The sequence below is a fragment of the Geotrypetes seraphini genome, chromosome 1 (genome assembly GCF_902459505.1).
Source record: "Geotrypetes seraphini chromosome 1, aGeoSer1.1, whole genome shotgun sequence".
In the NCBI taxonomy this organism is placed as follows: domain Eukaryota; kingdom Metazoa; phylum Chordata; class Amphibia; order Gymnophiona; family Dermophiidae; genus Geotrypetes; species Geotrypetes seraphini.
Genome location: NC_047084.1, coordinates 450,102,506 through 450,122,328, shown reverse-complemented (window position 1 = coordinate 450,122,328; position 19,823 = coordinate 450,102,506). Strand labels below are relative to the sequence as shown.

At 42.2% G+C, this 19,823-nt stretch overlaps 1 protein-coding gene and 1 long non-coding RNA gene across 2 annotated transcripts in view; one reads left to right on the top strand and one right to left on the bottom strand.

The window, feature by feature from the left end:
- LOC117348679 overlaps window positions 1-19,268 on the top strand; it is a 31,781-nt gene extending 12,513 nt beyond the window's left edge. Inside the window, exons 2-3 of the long non-coding RNA XR_004537032.1 lie at window positions 6,560-6,708; window positions 18,467-19,268. This is a non-coding gene — a long non-coding RNA (uncharacterized LOC117348679). The remainder of the gene's footprint in view (window positions 1-6,559; window positions 6,709-18,466) is intronic.
- PNCK (pregnancy up-regulated nonubiquitous CaM kinase) overlaps window positions 1-19,823 on the bottom strand; it is a 267,950-nt gene that overhangs the window by 97,143 nt on the left and 150,984 nt on the right. The gene's annotated exons all lie outside the window — the stretch shown is intronic.

Genomic DNA, 19,823 nt, shown 5'->3' with positions numbered 1-19,823 from the left:
TGTCCAGCTAACAGTATCCCTTCAGGTTTCTTGTCGTGGCTGACTGATTTCATTAATGTATACTTAAGCAAGGGTATATTCCCCAAAACATCTGCCATTGCACTGACTCCCATACCTAAAGCCCCAGGATTGGATTTATCTAAAGTAGAAAACTTTAGGCCAGTAGCAGGAATGCCATGGCCTGCGAAACTTTCAGAATTCTGTGTCAATGAACAATTCTCTGATTTTCTTTGTCTAACTGATGGGTTTCACAGCATATAGCATGGCTTCAGGGCTATGCATAGCACAGAATCCTTGCTGTTAGAATTAACGTCAAAAGCAAAATTTTACTTAAGCAAAGGTAAAAAAAACGTCTGCAGTTTGACATCTCCGCTGCTTTCAATGCAGTGGACCACTCTCTTGCTTCTAAAACTGAGTGAATTAGGCTTATATGGAACGGTTTTTAAATGGTTTACAGAATTCCTAGGCAATACCATGTTTCTCTGAAAATAAGCCCTACCCCAAAAGTAAGCCCTAGTTAGATTGCCCCCGAATTTTAAACAGGCTGCTTTGCGGTCTTCTCTCGCTGGGTCCTACCCTCTGCTGCATCACTGATGATGTCATCAGCAATGTGGCCCAGGGAAGGACCCAGCAGGAGAAGGCAGCAAAGCAGCCTCTTTAGAGTGCTGTCGACGTTGCTGTTTGAAGGGAGGTATGTTGGTCTTCTGGCGATGTGGCAGAAGGTAGGAACCGGCATGGTTCTGCTGCTTGGGGGGGGATGGGAGGGAGGAATAGAAAGATGCTACAGAGGGAAGTCACAAGGGGATGGGTGAGAGGGGAGGAAAGATCTGCACATGTGGGGGAGAGAAAGGAAAGATGGTTGGGGTGGAGGAGAAGAAGGGAGAGATGATCATTGTACATGAAAAAATAAGACATCCCCCCAAAATAAGCCCTAATGTGTTTTTTGGACCCAAAATTAATATGACAGTCTTATTTTGGGGGAAACACGGTAAATAAAGTAAGAAAAGACAATAAGAAGTCCCAAAGTTGGAAGGCCTTAAGTGGTGTTCCACAGGGCTCCCCCCTGTCACTGTCCTTATTCAATGTATATTTGAGATCCCTGGTTAAGAGACTCTCCTCTTCTCAAGTTCACACATTTTTTATGCAGACGATATCTTCCTCCTATGTGTGGTCAAAGAATGCTACAATGACTTATTACAGTACTTAACAAGGCTGAATGAGGATCTAAGTATATGGTCTTAGAAGAACTTCCTTAAACTCAATAAACTGAAGACTAAGATGCTTCAGTTCAGATCTGGTGTTACAGGAGAAAAACTTAAGTCTGATAAAATGTCAGAAGTCCTAGGCGCTATTCTTGTCTCTTATCTGACAGCACAAATTGACTCCTTAGGAAATTTTTCTTCAGATTGAGACAACTTATATCTGTCTTAAGACAGACCAGCTTTAGGATAGTTTCACAGGTGGACTTACTCCCATGTCTGAACTATTGTAACTCCTTATACTGTGGAATCTCAGAGAAGGAACATAAGAGATTACAGTTTTTCCAAAACACGACGGCTAGACCAATCCTCCATTTAGGAAAATTTGAGAAAGCCAGCCCGTTATTGGCAGAGCTACACTGGCTGCTGGTGAAAAGTAGAATTCAATTTAAGATTGCTTGCATGATTTCTAAGGCCACATGTGGTGAGAATTCCAGTGGTCTAACATCCGATATCAAAGTCATGTGCTCCTTCTGTAATTTGAGAATGACACAGCACTTAAAGCTGACTTTTCCTTTTCGTCAACAAATCTACTGGGAAAAAAAATATTCACATTTACCTTCAACTTTCAAGGTTTCAATATCTGGAACAGCCTACCACTCTACCTGCATCAGCTCTCCACCTACTGTTGAAAAGACATATCTCTTCTCACTGTAATTCTCATGGCTTATAGTCCTAATAGCCTATGAATCTTGTTGTAACTTCAATGAATGCTCAGAATTCTTATTGCAAACCCCAATGAATCTTTGTTGAAAATTACAGGGTATAAGAAACTGTATGGTGTGTTAAGGAAAATGTACCAGCTTAGATTGGGAGTGCCAGAGAAATAAAGTCCCTCCTTCCTCCAAAATGGCCTAAGCCATTTCTATGGAAGAAAAAGTTCTAGTTTAGAAACGTATATACTGAAACATAGCAGTTTTTTGAAACTGCCTCCCAATTACAGACAAACACATAGCCAGCACATATGCTTTCCTTGTCTTTATCTAGCCCCACCCTACCCCCATGCTGCCACCCACCCCTGTTGTTGATGGACTATCTCTTAGTGGCTCAGATGCTTATTTTGTTTCTTTATGGTAAATTATACTGTGAAACCTAGTTGCTAAACTGTGTAGCGTTCTTAACGGTTGCTATGTATGGTGACACCTAGTGACTGAACTGTGTAATTGGCTACTGGTTGCTTTGTGTACTGCCAACAAATGATAGAGAAGCATGACAATACCCGTCATTATGAGATAGTGGCACCCTGTGGTTAAATCTCAAAATCTATTTTTTAAATCTGTTGTTAGTGACATCTAGTGGTTTGATATATTATCACACTTGATTTAATTTTATTCTTTACAAATCAACATTGCATTCAAACTGCCTCCTTCTCTCCCCTTCAGGTTAGAGGCTTCCAAGTTTATTTCAGATTTATTATCTCACACAATGGACTAGCTTTCTAGGCGGCTTACAATTAATTCTGGGATAGGGAAAGAGGGATTGTGATTGTAGACAGAGACATGATAGTGAAGTAAGGTGGGTAGACTTACAAATGTATGAAAGGATAGTGAGCGGTAAACACAGAAGGGAAACAGATTTGGTTAATCAGAGCTCATCTCCGAGACCGTGAAGGAATAAAGAAATAATTATAAGAAACGAGTAACTAGGAATAAGTGTCTTTGATGAGGACAGTCTTTAAGTCTGACTTAAATTTTCCAAGAGATGTTTGAAATTGAAGAGAGCTCCATAGCTCTGGGCCATGAACAAAAAATACAGAGTTACTGTTTCACTGTAGGTAGGGATCACAAGTTGGTTTTGGTGATTCAATCTAAGAGTTCTTAATGGGATATATGGAGTAAGCAGACATGTAAGATAAGCTGGTTTCTCCAAGTGTAGTACTTTAAAGACTAATAGTAAAGTTTTGTAGGTCATCCAAAGCTGGACTGGAAGCCAATGGGCATTTTTCAAAAGTGGGATAATATGATCATAATTCCAGGCATTGTGGACTAACCTAATGGCTGCATTTTGAATGACCTGTAGTCTATGGAGATCATTGATTCTTAGGCATGTGTAAAGAGAATTACAATAGTCTAGTTGCTGTATGACTAAAGAGTGAAGTAAGATGTTTATTGCTGAAGGAAAAAGCATAGATTGAATTGAGAGGATTGAGTGAAGTCTGAAGAATGAATGTTTGACAACCAGTGAGATTTGGGGATTAAAATAGAGTTGCAAGTCCAATATGACACCTATAATGCATATGGAGGTAACTGAAGGAACAGGGATATTGTTAAGTAGAATAGGTAAAGGCAAGGTTGGTGTTCCTTTAACATCAAAGAGGATGGATTTAGATTTGCCAGGATTTAACTTCAAATTGTGTTGGGTGAGCCAGTCCGTAACGTGTGAGATTATTTATTTATTTAAAAATTTATATACCAAATAAATCTTATACGGTTTACATAACAACGTTCATAAATATTGGATGGTACATACAAGTTCGATAATAAAAAGAAAACACTTTTCTGTATGATTCAGAATATCTATTGCACTAAGGCGTTTGCAGGTAATTACATTACACAATATCTCATCATAGGAAAGTATTTATAAACAATTGCGCTTTCAACATTTTCTTCAAACCTAATCTCTCCGCACATAAGCGCAGAACTCCTGGCAGAGCATTCCAAAGCTTTGCACCCCATACTGACAACATACGTTACCAATCCTGGAGTGAGAAATTGTCATACTACTGCCCAAACAGGTTTTATACTATTTTCTGACCTCAAACACCTTCTGAGATGATAAATTTTGAAAAGTCCTTGCAAAACAGTAGGTGATGCGTGATACAATATTTGATGTATTATTGCCAAAATTTAAAAATGTACTCTTTGTTGGATTGGCAGCCAGTGTAACTGTTTTAGAACTGATGTTATGTGTCTCATTCTGGGGGCACCTGTAAATTAACCTTGCTGCAGAGTTAATTAGCACTTCCAGCACCCTCATCTTCACTTTTGCAACTCCCAAATACAATGTATTGCAATATTCTACCCTGTTCAAAATCAATGCCTGTACCACAGTATGGAACTCATAATTCAATAGCATTGGCTTTAATCTGTATAACATTTGCAACTGCATATATCCTACCTGGATTGTCTTCAATATTTGTTTTTCCATAGTCAAGGCACTATCCAAACACACCCCTAACGCATTCATCTCCTTTTAAATCAACAATCACTCTCCCATCACAGTTACACTTTCTATATCAAAACTATCCCATTGATTTTTTACATCCATCACCTCTGTTTTATTCATATTCAATTTAAGATCATGATTGTCCATCCATTACACAACCTCTTCCATATAACTCTATACACACTGCTCCGCCATAAGAACATCATCACAAATGGGAAAATAAACTGTATGTCGTCAGCATACAACTTGTACCGTACCCCCAACTGTTGGAATACAGTTCCCAATGTTGACATATATATATATTGAAAAGTATGGAGGAAGAGCCGAGCTCTGAGGTACACCTTTCTTGACCTCCACCACCCTAGAAACTTCTTACTCTTGAGATGTATAGAGGACCTGGATTTCATCTGCATAAACAAACATGGTAAAATGGCCTAAGAAGATATTGAATAGGATAGGTGACAATATTGAGCCTTGTGGAACTCCTAACCAGAATTGAAGGGAGCAGATGAGGAATTATGAAATGTTACTGTGTAGAGCAGGGATAGGGAACTCCAGTTCTCGAGAGCCGTATTCCAGTCGGATTTTCAGGATTTCCCCAATGAATATGCATTGAAAGCAGTGCATGCAAATAAATCTCATGCATATTCATTGGGGAAAACCCGACTGGAATACGGCTCTCGGGGCCCGGAGTTCCCTACCCCTGGTGTAAAGGTACACACAAAGACAACATAGATAAACTCACACACATGGAAAGGCATTGGAAAGAATTTCATGAGCTCTGCATGCTTTTCTCACTTGTTCAATAGCAACTTTATTTTTTTTCTGTTGGATCTTGCTTAGGTTTAATAAACAATAAAAAGCAAGATATATGGCTACGAGAGTCACAGGAATGCTAGGGTACACAGGCATAGGGACCAGTTCTGTGGGTTCTTGAGCACTGCACAAATGTCTCCTGCACTTCCCTGGTTTAGCAACAGAAAGCTCAGTGCTTAAAGATCACAGGAGAGGAGGGTAGGAAGGAGCATTTGCTTCTTCTCTGCTGCAGCACCTGCTTCCTCCTGCAGCTTATTGGCTGGCTAAGGAATGTCTGACCAAAGGTCTGCAGGTAAGAAGAGAGCAAGTTTCAAGTTTATTTAAAATTTGATTAAACGTCTATCTAAATACTAGGCGATTTACAAAGATAAAAATAAAGGGGATAGATAAATTTCCTGTCTTTGGTCTACTATAGACAGGAGGTGGGGAGGCTGGTAGAGGTTCTGGGAAAGGGAAGGAGGAAATGATAGAGAGGAAGGGAAGAAAGAGTTGAGAGAAAGACAGGGGGGTGGGAGAGGGGCTGAGAGATGCTGGCAGAGAAGTTGATAGAGGAGCTTGGAGAGAGAGAGAAGACTAGCTGTAAAAAGAAACTGGCATGAATGGATCTACTTCTTGGGATCCTGTGGTTACTTCCTGGTGACCTTAGGATTCTGGGAGAGAAACTGAAAGAAGGAATCCTGGCTGTGAGAGGAGGAGGAGAAGAAGAAGACGGTAGAGATAATACTTTGTGTTGAGCTCAAGTGTTCCCCTGTGCACAGGGAGAGACATAATAAGATTAAAAGAAGTGATAATAGCTCTGTACAGGTGATTGGAAAGGTCAGAAATGGAGTAATGCATCCAAATGTGCCATATATCTGGAATGACATAGGCAGATTATAGGTGGTTCAGAGAAAGTACAGCAAAACAGTGTAAGGTCTATTCCAAAAGAGATATATGCTGAGGTTTAGGAACAGGGTTGGATTTAAATTTGGTTGCCCATAACAACAAGAAGGGATGACATCTCCCTATGCCTATAAGTAATTGGAAAGGGACCCCTAGAGAATTTATTAAAGAGACAGGCACTGCTCTGCTTAACAGTGCCCCCTGCTCAGTTCCTTCCTTCTCTCCTCAGCTCCCTTGTGCCCCCCTCACCCAAAGAAGCCAACTTTTCAATATGACTGGGGATGCTAAACCTAATGAAAATTACCCTTCCCTGGATGAAGTCAAAGAGTTTGCTCAGTATTGGGGGTCCTCAAACAACCACAAAGCTGGTTCCTATGCCCTCACCAATGCTGCCAAATTCACCAATTGCAGGATGTACAAACTCTGATCTATTGCAGGTGCATGAGCAGCAAGATGGAAGGAACAGAGTCTGAAGCCGGTGGTGGAGGAAAAGGGCACAGATAAGAGTAATCTGCCTGCTGAATGGGTGTGGGGAGATATAAGAGGAGAGATACTCAGGAGTTGCAGAATAAATGCACTTGTGACGGTGAGTCAGTAAGAGGAGTTTGAACTGTATACGGACATGTGGATAGGTTTTGGAACTTACATCCCAGTACAGAGAGGCATTTATAGTTCTTGATTCTTCACAGTGCTACACGTCTCACAGTACAGCAGAATGAGATTGGCAGTAATCCAGGAATGATCTTCCTCGTGAAACAGTAAACCTGGCTCCTCTGTTTTACCTCAGAGTTGGGAAATCTGTAGCAAAACATCTCAAAGATGTATACTCACAGGCTCTGCAATGGCCATACCCCTCCCCCGGGCTTCCTAATAGCATGAAATGTGTGAGGGGCAGCGTACTGCAGTCCTTATGAGCACATGCCAGTTCCCAAGCCCAGGATACCAAGTTCAATGGACCTTAAGTCTGACCCGGAATGACACATCTTAGGCATGCAATAGATTAAAACTAGGACTGGATGAGCTTGATCCTTAAATGGTTTATGAACGTACATGGGGGAAGCCTTGGGATCAGTAGCATGGAATGTTGCTACTGTTTGGGTTTCTGCCAGGTACTTGTGACCTGGATTGGCCACTGTTGGAAACAGGATACTAGGCTAGATGGACCATTGTACTGACCCAGTATGGCTATTTTTATGTTCTAAGCCTTGCCATACTAGGACAGATCGAAGGTCTATCAAGGCCAGTATCTTGTTTCCAACAGTGTCCAGTCCAGATTACAGGTACATGGCAAAATCCCAAAGAGTAAAACAGATTTTATGCTGCTTATCCTAGGAATAAGCATTGGATTTTCCCAAGTCCATCCATCATAATAATGGTTTATGGACTTCGCTTTTAGGAAGTTATCCAAACCTTTTTTAAATCCTGCTAAGCTAACTGCTTTTACTACATTCTCTGGCAACAACTTCCAGAGTTTAATTACATATGGAGTGGAGAAATATTTTCTCTAGTTTGTTTTAAATTTACTACTTAGTACAGCATATCCCCTAGTCCTAGTATTTTTGGAAAGAGTAAACAAGCTATTCATGTTTGCCTGTTCGACTCCACTCAGTATTTTGTAGACCTCTATCATAACTCCCCTCAGCCTTCTGTTCTCCAAACTGAAGAGCCCTAGCTGCTTTAAGGCTTTCCTCATAGGGAAGTCATCCCATCACCTTTATCATTTTCATCACCCTACCTGCACCTTTTATACAGTAATTCTGCTATATCTTTTTTGAGATAAGATGACCAAAATTACGCACAGTATTCTTTTTATATATATATATTTTTTTAAGTTTCAAAATATTTAACAGTGCAATGTATAGATTAATAAACAAATAATAATGCCTAAAAGCTCATACATCTTACAATTACCCATACATAATCATTTTATCCCACCCCCTCTTCCATTAAATAATCATCATTAAATAATAATCATTTTCTCCCCCCTCCCCCCACCCTGGATGTGCATAGAACTAACCAAATTAAAGACAAAAATCGACTATCCTGAAGTAATAAAAGATGTCAACGGGCCCCAGCCCAATTTAAATACATTACTATGCCCTAACAAATCCGCATTTATGTTCTCATTCCTATATGTGGAGCATAAATTTGCCCACCAAAAAGAAAAGTTAAGGCGATCATAATTTTTCCAATTATGTGTTATCATCTGCATAGCTATCCCAGTCATAATTATGAAAAGACAACATTTATAACGATCTATGGGGGGATTAATATGTTATAATGTACCACATATGACTATCTCATGTTAATGGAAATGATGACTCAAGTATTGCATTAATCTGTCCCCATATCGACTTCCAAAAACTGAGGGCTCCTTTTACTAAGGTGCGCCAGGGTTTTAACGCGCAGAATAGCGTGCGCTACATTGCCCCGCGCGCTAGACCTTAATGCCAGCTAGAAGTATAGCGCGTGGCAATTTTCTGCGTGCGCTAAAAACACTAGCGCACCTTAGTAAAAGTATCAACAGTATTCAAGGTGCGGTAACACCATGGAGCGATACAAAGGCATTATAACATTCTCATTTTTGTTTTCCATTTCTTTCCTAATAATTCCTAGGTAATGTAAAGAAATAAAACAAAAAACAAAGGAAATAAGGTAATACCTTTTTTTCCTTTGTTTTTTGTTTTATTTCTATACATTACCTTGGAAAGTCGACGATCACGGTCACCACACCATTTCACTAATAATTCCTAACATTCTAAACTTCCCCCTCCATATTCGCAAATTCCATATCTACGGATTCGCTTATTCGTGGTTTTAAATTTTAAAAATTTATTTTCATTTTTCAGGCTATTTTAAGCCCCGTGAGTCCCCCCCCCCCACCTTAAGCCTTACCTGGTGGTCTAGTGGGTTTTCAGGCAGGAGCGATCTAACCATGCTCCTGCCTCGTGCAGATCACTCACAGGAAATGGCTCGAGAAACTACGGGAGCCATTTCCTGTGAGTGATCTACACGGGGCAGGAGCGTTGGTAGATTACTCCTGCCCTGAAAACCCACTAGACCACCAGGTAAGGTTTAAGAGGGGGGCTTTCAGGGCTTAAAATAGCTGGGGGAAGCGAGCGTTAGGGACAGAACCGGCCCGAATATTATTCGTGTTTTTTTAATATTCGCGGGCCGGCTCTGCCCCGAACCCCCGCAAATACGGAGGGGGAAGTGTATTTACTTTCATAGCAGCCGCTGCACTCTAAGCAGAGGGGGTTTTAACATATCATCAACGATGACACCTAATGTGGAACCCTGCATTACATAGCTATGGATTATTCAAAACTTTCTATACTACTTTTGGAAAAATTTACAATAAAGTGGGAAAACTTCAAACAATAAGATAGAAGGAAAAGAAATCCATTTCTGGGATAGGAAAGATTCTAACCTCACAATCACCCAGAAGCTATCCATAAATAGTATTCAGAACCCTATCAAACAGACTCACACATTATAGATCAAGAAACATGCACAAAAAGGTATCAGAACAGACAACCACATTCATTCTTCTAATCCAGTGTCCCAATCACAGCAGCCAGGTAGTTCACCAATCAAGTGGGTTGTATATCATAAGCTGGGGTGTATAGATGTGATTCAGGGCAGCACAAAAGTTCTCGTGCTGGGAATTCCCTCAGGAACTTTAGGAAGGGTACTTTACAGGAATGCACACTGCCTAGTATTATATTAATCAGGTTTTCTATTCCGCCTTTACCTATTCAGTTCAAGGTCGGATACATTACAAGAGGTTGGGTCAGTTACCCAGGAAGTTATAATGGACAGATTGATGACGACATTCAATAGGTTTCCTAGTACAGGTAGGTCAGTACAACTATTAATACAGTTATGTCATAGTTTCAAATACATAGCTATAGGTACAAGTAGGAAATTGTTGGCTTATCGTTTTGTCCAAGGAGTTGCATTAGACAGTTTATAAATGGGCTTTTACAATTCCCATTTCAGTTACTTCAGGGTTGGCTTCCTGTTTTGGTAGAGAAATGCTTGTAAAAGTTTTCTGAATCTGAGGTAGTGGTGACAAGATCCTCGTGTAAATGGTAGTTGGTTCCAGCATTTTGTTACTTGATATTGGATGGATAAGGAAATTTGCCTGGTAGACTTTATATTGTGGATTCAGCTTGAGGCATTGAGAACGAGGGAATGGTCAACTGGTGTTCAAAGAGAGAGCAAAGCAACCAAGTAGGTCACATGAGGTGTCAACTCTGCGCTACTCACCGGCATGGCAGCAGGCTCTAATGGAAATCTGGTAACAGCGGTGTGGTGCCTATGCAAATTTGGCCCCAGAAGCAGTTGACTTGCTTGTCTATGACAGAATCTGGCCTCCTATAAGGGCATCTTGGAGCAGCTTGAAAGCTCAGATTAAAGAGAATCATCACAGTTTGTAACGGAGTAAGTATAACCTCCGAGGGCATACTGTGATGATTCTCTTTAATCTGAGCTTTTTTTACTGCCTTTACTGGTTGTCTCTGGCTTATTTACACTGTGATAGTTCGCATTGTTGCTGGTTCTTCTTGTACCATGCCTTCTGTTTTCTCGTTATGGTTTTGGCTGCTTTATCAATGAAAAATATTTTTTTTAAAAAGAGAATCTGTGAAAAATGTCTGCAATGAATCCCACAGGTAGAAAGTATCAGCTGTTGTTTCACCCACTCTACAGCAGGCATAAAGCATGTGCCAGATTTCAAATTTAATCACAAAAAAACAGGGCCAACAACAGAAAAAGAAAAATGGGGAGGGAACTATACACATCAACCTGTGACGGTATTGAGTTTCAAATCATTTATTAAATACAACACATATACAAATAAATATCAGTCCATATGGCATATCTTTTCAGACACTTTGTCTTGTAAATCGTTTCAGACTCTCTTATGCCCGACATGATCCGTGTTGCGGCTACAACACTGAAGCCTGCATGAGGAGTATAGGTAAACAATCCACTAGATGGTGTTGAAACACTGCTTCTGTGGAAAAATACTGTTCAATCACAAATTCAACATATCACTCAAGGAGCCACATAGCTGGGCCTCTCACAAACTTGAGTTTCAAATAATTTATTAAATACAACACATATACAAATAAATATCAGTCCATATGGCATATCCTTTTAGACGCGTAGTCTGTCTTGTAAATCCTTTCAGACTCTTATATCCAACACGGTCCATGTTTCAGCTACAACACTGAAGCCTGCGTCAGGAGTGTAGATAAACAATCCTCTAGATCACTGTTCTTCAACCGCCGGCCCATGGACCGGTGCCAGTCCACAAAAAAATCTTGCCGGTCCACAAAGGATTCGGGTCCCCCCCGCAACGAAAGGTGCCGGCGTCAGCTGACTTGCAACTTCCTGTTGCCGTCGCTGTGCCGGAACTCCTGCTTTCGCCGGGACTCCTGCCGTATGCTTCCTGCCTTTGTCTCCATACCTCCAGACCAGCAGCGGCAGCTCCGTGTGCTTTTAACTTCGGCACAGAGCTGCCCCTAAGCAGTAGTTTAGCCACGGTTTCATGAGGCAGCCTCGGGGCCTTTGCTAGGCCGGCCCGCTTCGATGATGCGATGTGGGCCGGCCTAGCAAAGGCCCCGAGGCTGCCTCATGAAACCGCGGCTAAACTACTGCTTAGGGGCAGCTCTGTGCCGAAGTTAAAAGCACATAGAGCTGCCGCTAGCCTAAAGACTCTTGGGCCGCTGAAGGAGGGCAAAGAGCAGCTGTCCTGGAGGTCTCCCTTCCTCTCAACTTTGCAGGTCCCTTTTTTCCACTTTTTTTTTTTCTTCAAACAGCGACGGCCCCAGCATCGACGTCAAGTAAGTTCCACTGTTCCTTGCAAGCGGTTCTGCTCGGCCAAAGCTTCCCCTCTAACATTAGCTACCCTCAGGGGAAAGAAAGTGACCCGCAAAGGTGAGGGGAAGGAGGACAGATGATGGAAGTGGGGGGGAAAGAGAGAGAAGGGGGCAGATGATGGAAGTGAGAAGGAAGAGAGAGCAGAAGGCAGATGGATGTCAGTTGAGAGGGGAGATCAGATGCTGAATGGAAGTGGGGAAAGAACACATACTGGATGGAAGGAGGAGATAAATAAAGAGGGAAGAAAATAGAGTTAGTAAGATAATGGAGGGGTGAGGAAAAGGGGTGACAAGCGGGAAACAGGACTAAATAGTAAGAAAGAATTTAATTTAGATGGAGGCAGAAAATAGAGAAGGAATACCAGAGAAGAAAATGAAAGGGAAGAGAGAGGAGAGAAAGATATCAGATCTGACTGGAGGAAATGAGAAGAAAGAGATGCTAAAAACCACAGGGGGGAGGGAAGGAGAGAGATGCCAGACCATGAGGGGAACAGAAGAAAGATGATGGAAGTCAGACCAAATTGGGGAGGAGGGGGCAGGAGGAGAGATGGCAGGGAAAGACAGACAGTGAATGGAAGGGGCAGATGCTGGACTGAAGAGACAGAGGGCAGACGCTGGATGGAAGAGAGTGAAAAGACAATGAAAGCAGAAACCAGAGACGACAAAAGGTAGAAAAAAATAATTTTATTTCTATCTTGTGATTAGAATATATCAGATTTTAAATATGTATCTTGCTAGAGCTGATGTCAGACATAACTGGGGAGTGCAAAGCCCAGGCAGTGCTTCTTTAGCTTCCAGCTGGCTTAGGGCTCTCTCTGACCAGGGGGCAGTTGCCCTAGTTCCACTTCCTTAACACCATTCCTGCCATGTGTGACTGTGGTATTCTGTTACATGATATTTGTGTAGCATTATGTAATAATTTGGCTTATTCAGTTTTCTTGATAGTAGGGGGGATATATGTGAAGGGGAGAGGAGACAGGGGTTTTGTTGATCTTTGCCCTGTATTATTTGTATTTATAAAATGACAATTGTAAAGAATATTGTTTCTTTTTATACTTTAATAAAATATGTTCAATATAAAATCATAACTATTTGAGGCTTGTGCAGATGGGATCAGATGGTTTGTGGGACCGAGCTTGCGGGGATGGGGCGGCGATGGTTTTTAAAAAAAATTTCAGTCTTAGTATTTGCCGGTCCACGAAATAATTATTTTATTTCTGCTGGTTCATAGGTGTAAAAAGGTTGAAGAACACTGCTCTAGATGGCATTGAAACACTGCATCTATGGAAAAATACTGTGCAATCACAAATTCAACGTATTGCTCAAGGAGCCGCATAGCTGGGCCTCTCACAAACTTTTCTTTTCCAGATTTAAAATTGACATCACTGTGGGGTCTTTTCTTTCCTCAGCCAAATTCCAACTTGGCTTTTGCCACAGGTAGAAATGCACATATCCTGAAAGGAGCTTGCAAGCTTCTATCTGTGCTGCTAGAAATAATGCTCAAGAAACAAACTTTCTTCAGAAAGAACACTCTAGAACTCAAGGTCACACAATGAAGTTCCAGGGGCTTGGACTCAGGAGCAACACTGGAAGATATTTAGTCATAGAAAAGGTGGTGGATACTTGGGAAAGCCTCCTAGGGGAGGTGGTAGAGTCATCAAGAGTAACAGAAACCAAGAAAGCCTGAGATAAGGACAGAAGATCCCTAATCTTTTTAACAATCTGGAGTAGACACCCCAGATGGTGTGAATAATATGAAGAAAGACCAGCCGAAGCTTGAAAAATGGTCTGAAATTTGGCAGCTAAAATTTAATGCTAAGAAATGCAAGGTCATGCATTTGGGCTGCAAAACCCGAGGGAATGGTACAGTTTAGGGGGCGAAGAACTTATGTGCACAACAGAAGAGCAGGACTTGGGTGTGATTGTATGTGATGATCTTATAGTAGCCAAATAGGTTGAAAAGGTGATGGCGAAAGCTAGTAGGATGCTAGATTGCATAGGGAGAGGTATGGCTAGTAGGAAAAAGGAGGTATTGATGCCCTTGTATAAGACTCTGGTGAGACATCATTTAGAATATTGAGTACAATTCTGGAGACTGCCCCTTCAAAAAGATATCAAAAGGATGGAGTCAGTCCAGAGGAAGACTACTAAAATGGTAAGTGTTCTTTGTCATAAGGTGTCTGGGGAAAGATCTCAATATATATATACTTTGGAGGAAAGGCGGGAGAGGGGAGATATGATAGAGACGTTTAAATACCTACATGGCATAAATGTACATGAGTCGAGTCTCTTTCATTTGAAAGGAAGCTTTGGAATGAGAGGCTTTGGATGAAGTTAAGAGGTGATAGGCTCAGAAGTAATTTGAGGAAATACTTTTTTACAGAAAGGGTGATAGATGTGTGGAACAGTCTCCTGGAAGAGGTGGTGAAGACAGAGATTGTGGCTGAATTCAAGAAAGCGTGGGATAGGCACGTGGGATCTCTTAGAGAGAGGAAGAGATAATGGTTACCACGGATGGGCAGACTGGATGGGCAGACTGGATGGGCCATTTGGCCTTTATCTGCCATCATGTTTCTAATCTTGAAGTAAGGGAAAGCCAATGATGAACTGGGATCTATAGCCTTGAACTGGGAATATAAGACTAACAATCCTTATCTGATTCAGACCTGCCAAATTACCCAGTTCCAGAGAGACTTATTGGCTAGTCCTACTTTTGAACTCATATCCTAGAGTAGAGTAGGGGTTCATGATCCAGTCCTCAGGATGTACCAAGCCAGTTTGGTTTTCAAGCTATCCACAATTAATATGCACAAGATAGATTTGCATATAATGAACGCAATGCATGCAAATTTATCTCCTGCATATTGACTGTGAATATCCTGAAAACCTGACTGGCTGGGTGTGTTCTGAGAACTGTGGGATTTGTAGTCCCCGATTCTGCCCCTTGAAATCACTACGTAGGACCCATAATGCATTTGCTGAGAGTTATCGGCAATCTTCATCCATAGCAGCCCTGTTGCTGTCATATGCTTGGGTTTTGTGATTTCATTATTGCATTGATCCATGCAATTATAACTTTGTAGTGCTCAGTATGTTTCTGGCTGGCTAGACCAGTGGTAGGCAATTCCGGTCTTCGAGAGCCACAGGCAAGTCAGGTTTTCAGGATATCCACAATTAATATATATGAGATGGATTTGCATGCAGTGCCTCCTTGAGATGCAAATCTATCTCATGCATATTTATTGCTCAAACTTTCAAATCAGCTATTATTTATTTATTACAATACCAGTGTTGTTTTAATCAATTTAATAATTTAAACACCACAAATCATCTCATATCTAAAATCAATTAAGTAATAGTTTCACAAGTTATAAATAATTGATTTACAAATATTTTAATTGGTGAACCTACATCCCATCAACCAACTCATACTACATTCACCATTCACATACATACATACTACAGTCACTGTGATCACTTTTATCCAAAAATGGATTTCAGCTTATTAATCCTTAATCATCAAATCGACTGGAAGGGTATCAAACCGGAAGTTGCAAAACAGTGGCAATTCCTTTATCACATCTGCCGATCCCCTCTTTCCTCGCAGCTGTCCTTCTCTTCAAATAACAAAGTGAAAAGAAGGACAGCTGCGAGGAAAGAGGGGATCACCGGATGTGATAAAGGAATTGCGACACATACTTGTCAAACTGTTTTGCAACTTCCAGTCTGATACCCTTCCAATCGATTTAGGTTTTAGGTTTATGCATATTTATTGTGGATATCCTGAAAACCTGACCTGCCTGTGGCTCTTGAGGACCGGAATTGCCTACCCCTGGGCTACACCGAAGAGCTTATTTGTAATAAAGCCAGTGGTGTATCTAGGATCGGGCCCCTATAAAACCATCTCTCCTGAGGTACTGGTTCAGAATTCCGGTCATGGAGCACTCCTTTCCTGTTGGTGGTATATGTGGAAATTGAGGGGTATCTTACTGGGGTAGAGAGTATATGGGGCCAAGGTTTTGGTGTGTTGGGTAAAGGAGTGCATTTGGTGTGTGTAGGAGTGTGTGCTGTGTGCCTGCTGTGGGCTAGAGGCCCGAGGTGTGGTCATGGCATGTGTATGTCAGGGACATTGTAGTAGGGTAATGTGTAGGAATATATATGCACATGAAGAATGTCAAGAGGCAGAGTGTGTGTGTGTTTGTGTGTGTACATATAACTGAGTAGAGGGATGTTGAGTGCACAGTGAGGATGTGTAGTGGGTCTGGTCTGAGAAGGGCTTTAGTTGGGTTACCATATGGCTCCAGAAAAAGGACAGATTGAGCCATCCGGGTTTTACTTCCATTGAAAGCAAAGGAAGTGACAGATTGAGACATCTGGGTTTGAAAGCAATGGAAGTAAAGTCCGGATGTCTCAATCTGTCCTCTTTTTTCTGGAACCATATGGTAACCCTAGCTTCAGTGGGTCTAGGGCAGACATGGGCAACTCCGGTCCTCGAGGGCCAGAATCCAATTGGGTTTTCAGGATTTCCCCAATGAATATGCATTGAAAGCAGTGCATGCAAATAGATCTCATGCATATTCATTGGGGAAATCCTGAAAACCCGATTGGATTTCGGCCCTCGAGGACCGGAGTTGCCCACTCCTGGTCTAGGGGATGGTGTCGGGGCTGTGGAGGACAGCAGGCATCCAAAACGGGTCTGCAGGTAAGGTAGGGGGTACAATAGAAAGTTTGGAAAACACTCCCCTGTTCTGCCCTCAGGGCCTATATGATGTGAGGTCAATACATATTCAAAAGGGTTTGCTTTAACCCAGGGGTCTCAAAGTCCCTCCTTGAAGGCCGCAATCGAGTGGGTTTTCAGGATTTCCCCAATGAATATGCATGAGATCTATGTGCATGCACTGCTTTCAATGCATATTTATTGGAGAAATCCTGAAAACCTGACTGGATTGCGGCCCTCAAGGAGGGATTTTGAGATCCCTGCTTTAACCGGACTGAGTGAGCCTGCACCTTAGTGGCATTTAACTGCTTAGTGCTGCTGAATATGTTTGCTAACTGGCCAGGTCAGAGGCAGAGTTAGAACAGAGCATCAACTTAGCCAGTTAGCAGTGATATTCAGTCCACTAACTCAGTGGTTCCCAACCCTGTCCTGGAGGACTAACTGCCAGTCGGGTTTTCGGGATAGCCCTAATGAATATGCATGAAAGAGATTTGCATGCAATGAAGATGATAGAAATGCAGATCTGCCCCATGCATTTTCATTAGGGCTATCCCGAAAACCCGACTGGCAGTTGGTCCTCCAGGACAGGGTTGGGGACCACTGCACTAACTAAGTAATTACACAAAATAGCTGACCTAACTCTGTGCAATGAATTAACAGGGCACAGGTCTGAATATCGGCCGGTGCTCAGTTAATTTTCAGGTTGGCACACATAACCGAATATTCAGTGGTGGGAGCCACACTTGCCCTGGCATTGAATATCCGGGGTTAGTACAGCCCGTGGTTGTGAGCAGCTCAGATGTCACTTACTAGAGTTGCCATATGGCTCCAGAAAAAGTAGGATGGATTGAGACATCTGGGTTTTACTTCCATTGCGTTCAATGACAATAAAACCCAGATGTCTCAATCTGTCCTCCTTTTTCTGGAGCCATATGGTAACCCTAGTAAGTGGCATCTGAGCTGCTCACAACCACGGGCTGAACTAACCCCGGATATTCAATGCCAGGGTAAGTGTGGCTCCCACCATTGAATATGGCACTTACCACCATGGGCTGAATATTACCCTCTGTGTTTATAATCTGGGAAATGGAAGGAGGTGAGCTGTATGGACGGGGGTAAAGACTAGGATTAGGAGGCGACATGGCAGCTCTGCTGGAAGTAATTGCAGTGTGTGCCACATTCACCTCCCAGCACCACCTCAGATTCTTTTCCCCCAAATTAAACCTCTATCAGTCCAGCAGCAGGTGGCCCCCTACCACTAAACAGCTTTTTGCCAGGCTCATCCAATGCTAGCTACACCCCTGAATAAAGGCATTTTCGTCAATCTCACAAAAGTTTTAGAGCAACACTGAAATATTTCTTTCCACTGGGGATTGGCAGATAGACCCCCGCAGAGACTGAAAATGATCCCGGCAACAACTCTGCCAAGCTACCAACTTCCAGGAGGGAGATTTTAGGCCAGTCCTGGATTTCTCACAACCCTGTACTGATGCATTATGGAACCTGCAGCACTGATTTCAATGGGGAATATAAATTCCATGCTGCTCTGCGGTGTAAGTTCTAAACCAAGGCTGATGAATGTCTCTCTCTCCTGGACAATGGGTGCTGAAAAGTTCTCAGTCCAACCAACTTCCTAAATTCTGAGCGTTATTTTGCCACTGTAACGGAAAAGAGTGTTATTTTATTTTACAAAGTGCCAATTTGCTGAATCATAATGCTATGTTTTGACATTGTTTTAGGTCACTGATTGAACCATGTGAATGAAAAGTGTGAAATTTTCAAGCGTGGAACTCCGAACCATCATGTTTCAGACTGGATGGACCATTTGGGTCTTTATCTGCCGTCATCTACTATGTTATTCCTGCAGAAGAAAACTCTGAAGGAAATCCATGAATGTATGATGCAAATATTGACTGACAAATGCCCATCCTACTCCACAGTGAAGAAGTGGTGTGCAAACTTTCAGCATGGAGATTTTGAGACCAAAGATGCAGCAAGGTCTAGGAGGCCTCAAACGGTGTCAACTCCTGAAACTGTTGACCATGTCCATGACCTGATTTGGGCAGATTGACAAATATTGGCTAAAACAATTGCTGAAACACTACAGATATCCAGGGAACATATTGGGTATATAATCATGAGTGGTTGGGTATGCAGAAGATGTCAGCCAAGTGGGTGGCCAAATGTTTGAATGCTGACGAGAAACGATATCCGAGTGGACATTTCCAATTTGATTTTGCAGCATTTTCAGCAAGCTGGTGCCAACTTTTTGGAATGACTAGCTACTGTTGATGAAACATGGTTACACCACTATAAGTGGGATTATCCTGAAACAAAACAACAGTCCATGCAATGACAGCACTCAGGTCCTCCAAAGCCAAGGAAATTCATGACCCAAAAGTTATTAGGAAAGGTCAAGGCCACAGTGTTTTGGGATCAGGAAGGTGTTGTAATGACTGATTATTTTCCAAGTAGCCAAACAGTTAATGCAGAATACTACTGTAACTTGCTGTGCTGATTAAAGGAGGCATTGAAAGAAAAAAGGAGAGGGAAGCTGCGGAAAGGAGTTCTCTTTTTGCAAGACAATGCACCTGCTCACAAGGCTGGCAAAACGATGGATGTTTTGACGCAGTTGGTGTTTCAGTGCATAGACCATCCACCCTACTCACCAGATCTTGCTCCATCTGACTCTTCTGCTTCTAAACCTTAAAAAGAGTTTTAAAAGGTGACAATTTTTTAGTGATTTGGAGGTGACTGCAGCGGTGTCAGGTCAAAAGCGCGCCATGACAAAGGCGCGCCCAGACAATTGAGCGCAGCGCGGAGGCACGCGCCGCTCTAAATTACTGTTTTTAGGGCTACGACGGGGGGGTGTGGGGGGGAACCCCCCCACTTTACTTAATAGACATTGTGCCGCGTTGTGGGGGGTGTGGGGGGTTGTAACCCCCCACATTTTACTGAAAACTTAACTTTTTCCCTGTTTTTAGGGAAAAAGTTCAGTTTACAGTAAAATGTGGAGGAATACAACCCCCAAACACCCCATAACGCCAGCGCGATGTCTATTAAATAAACTGGGGGGGTTCCCCAACAAAAACCCCC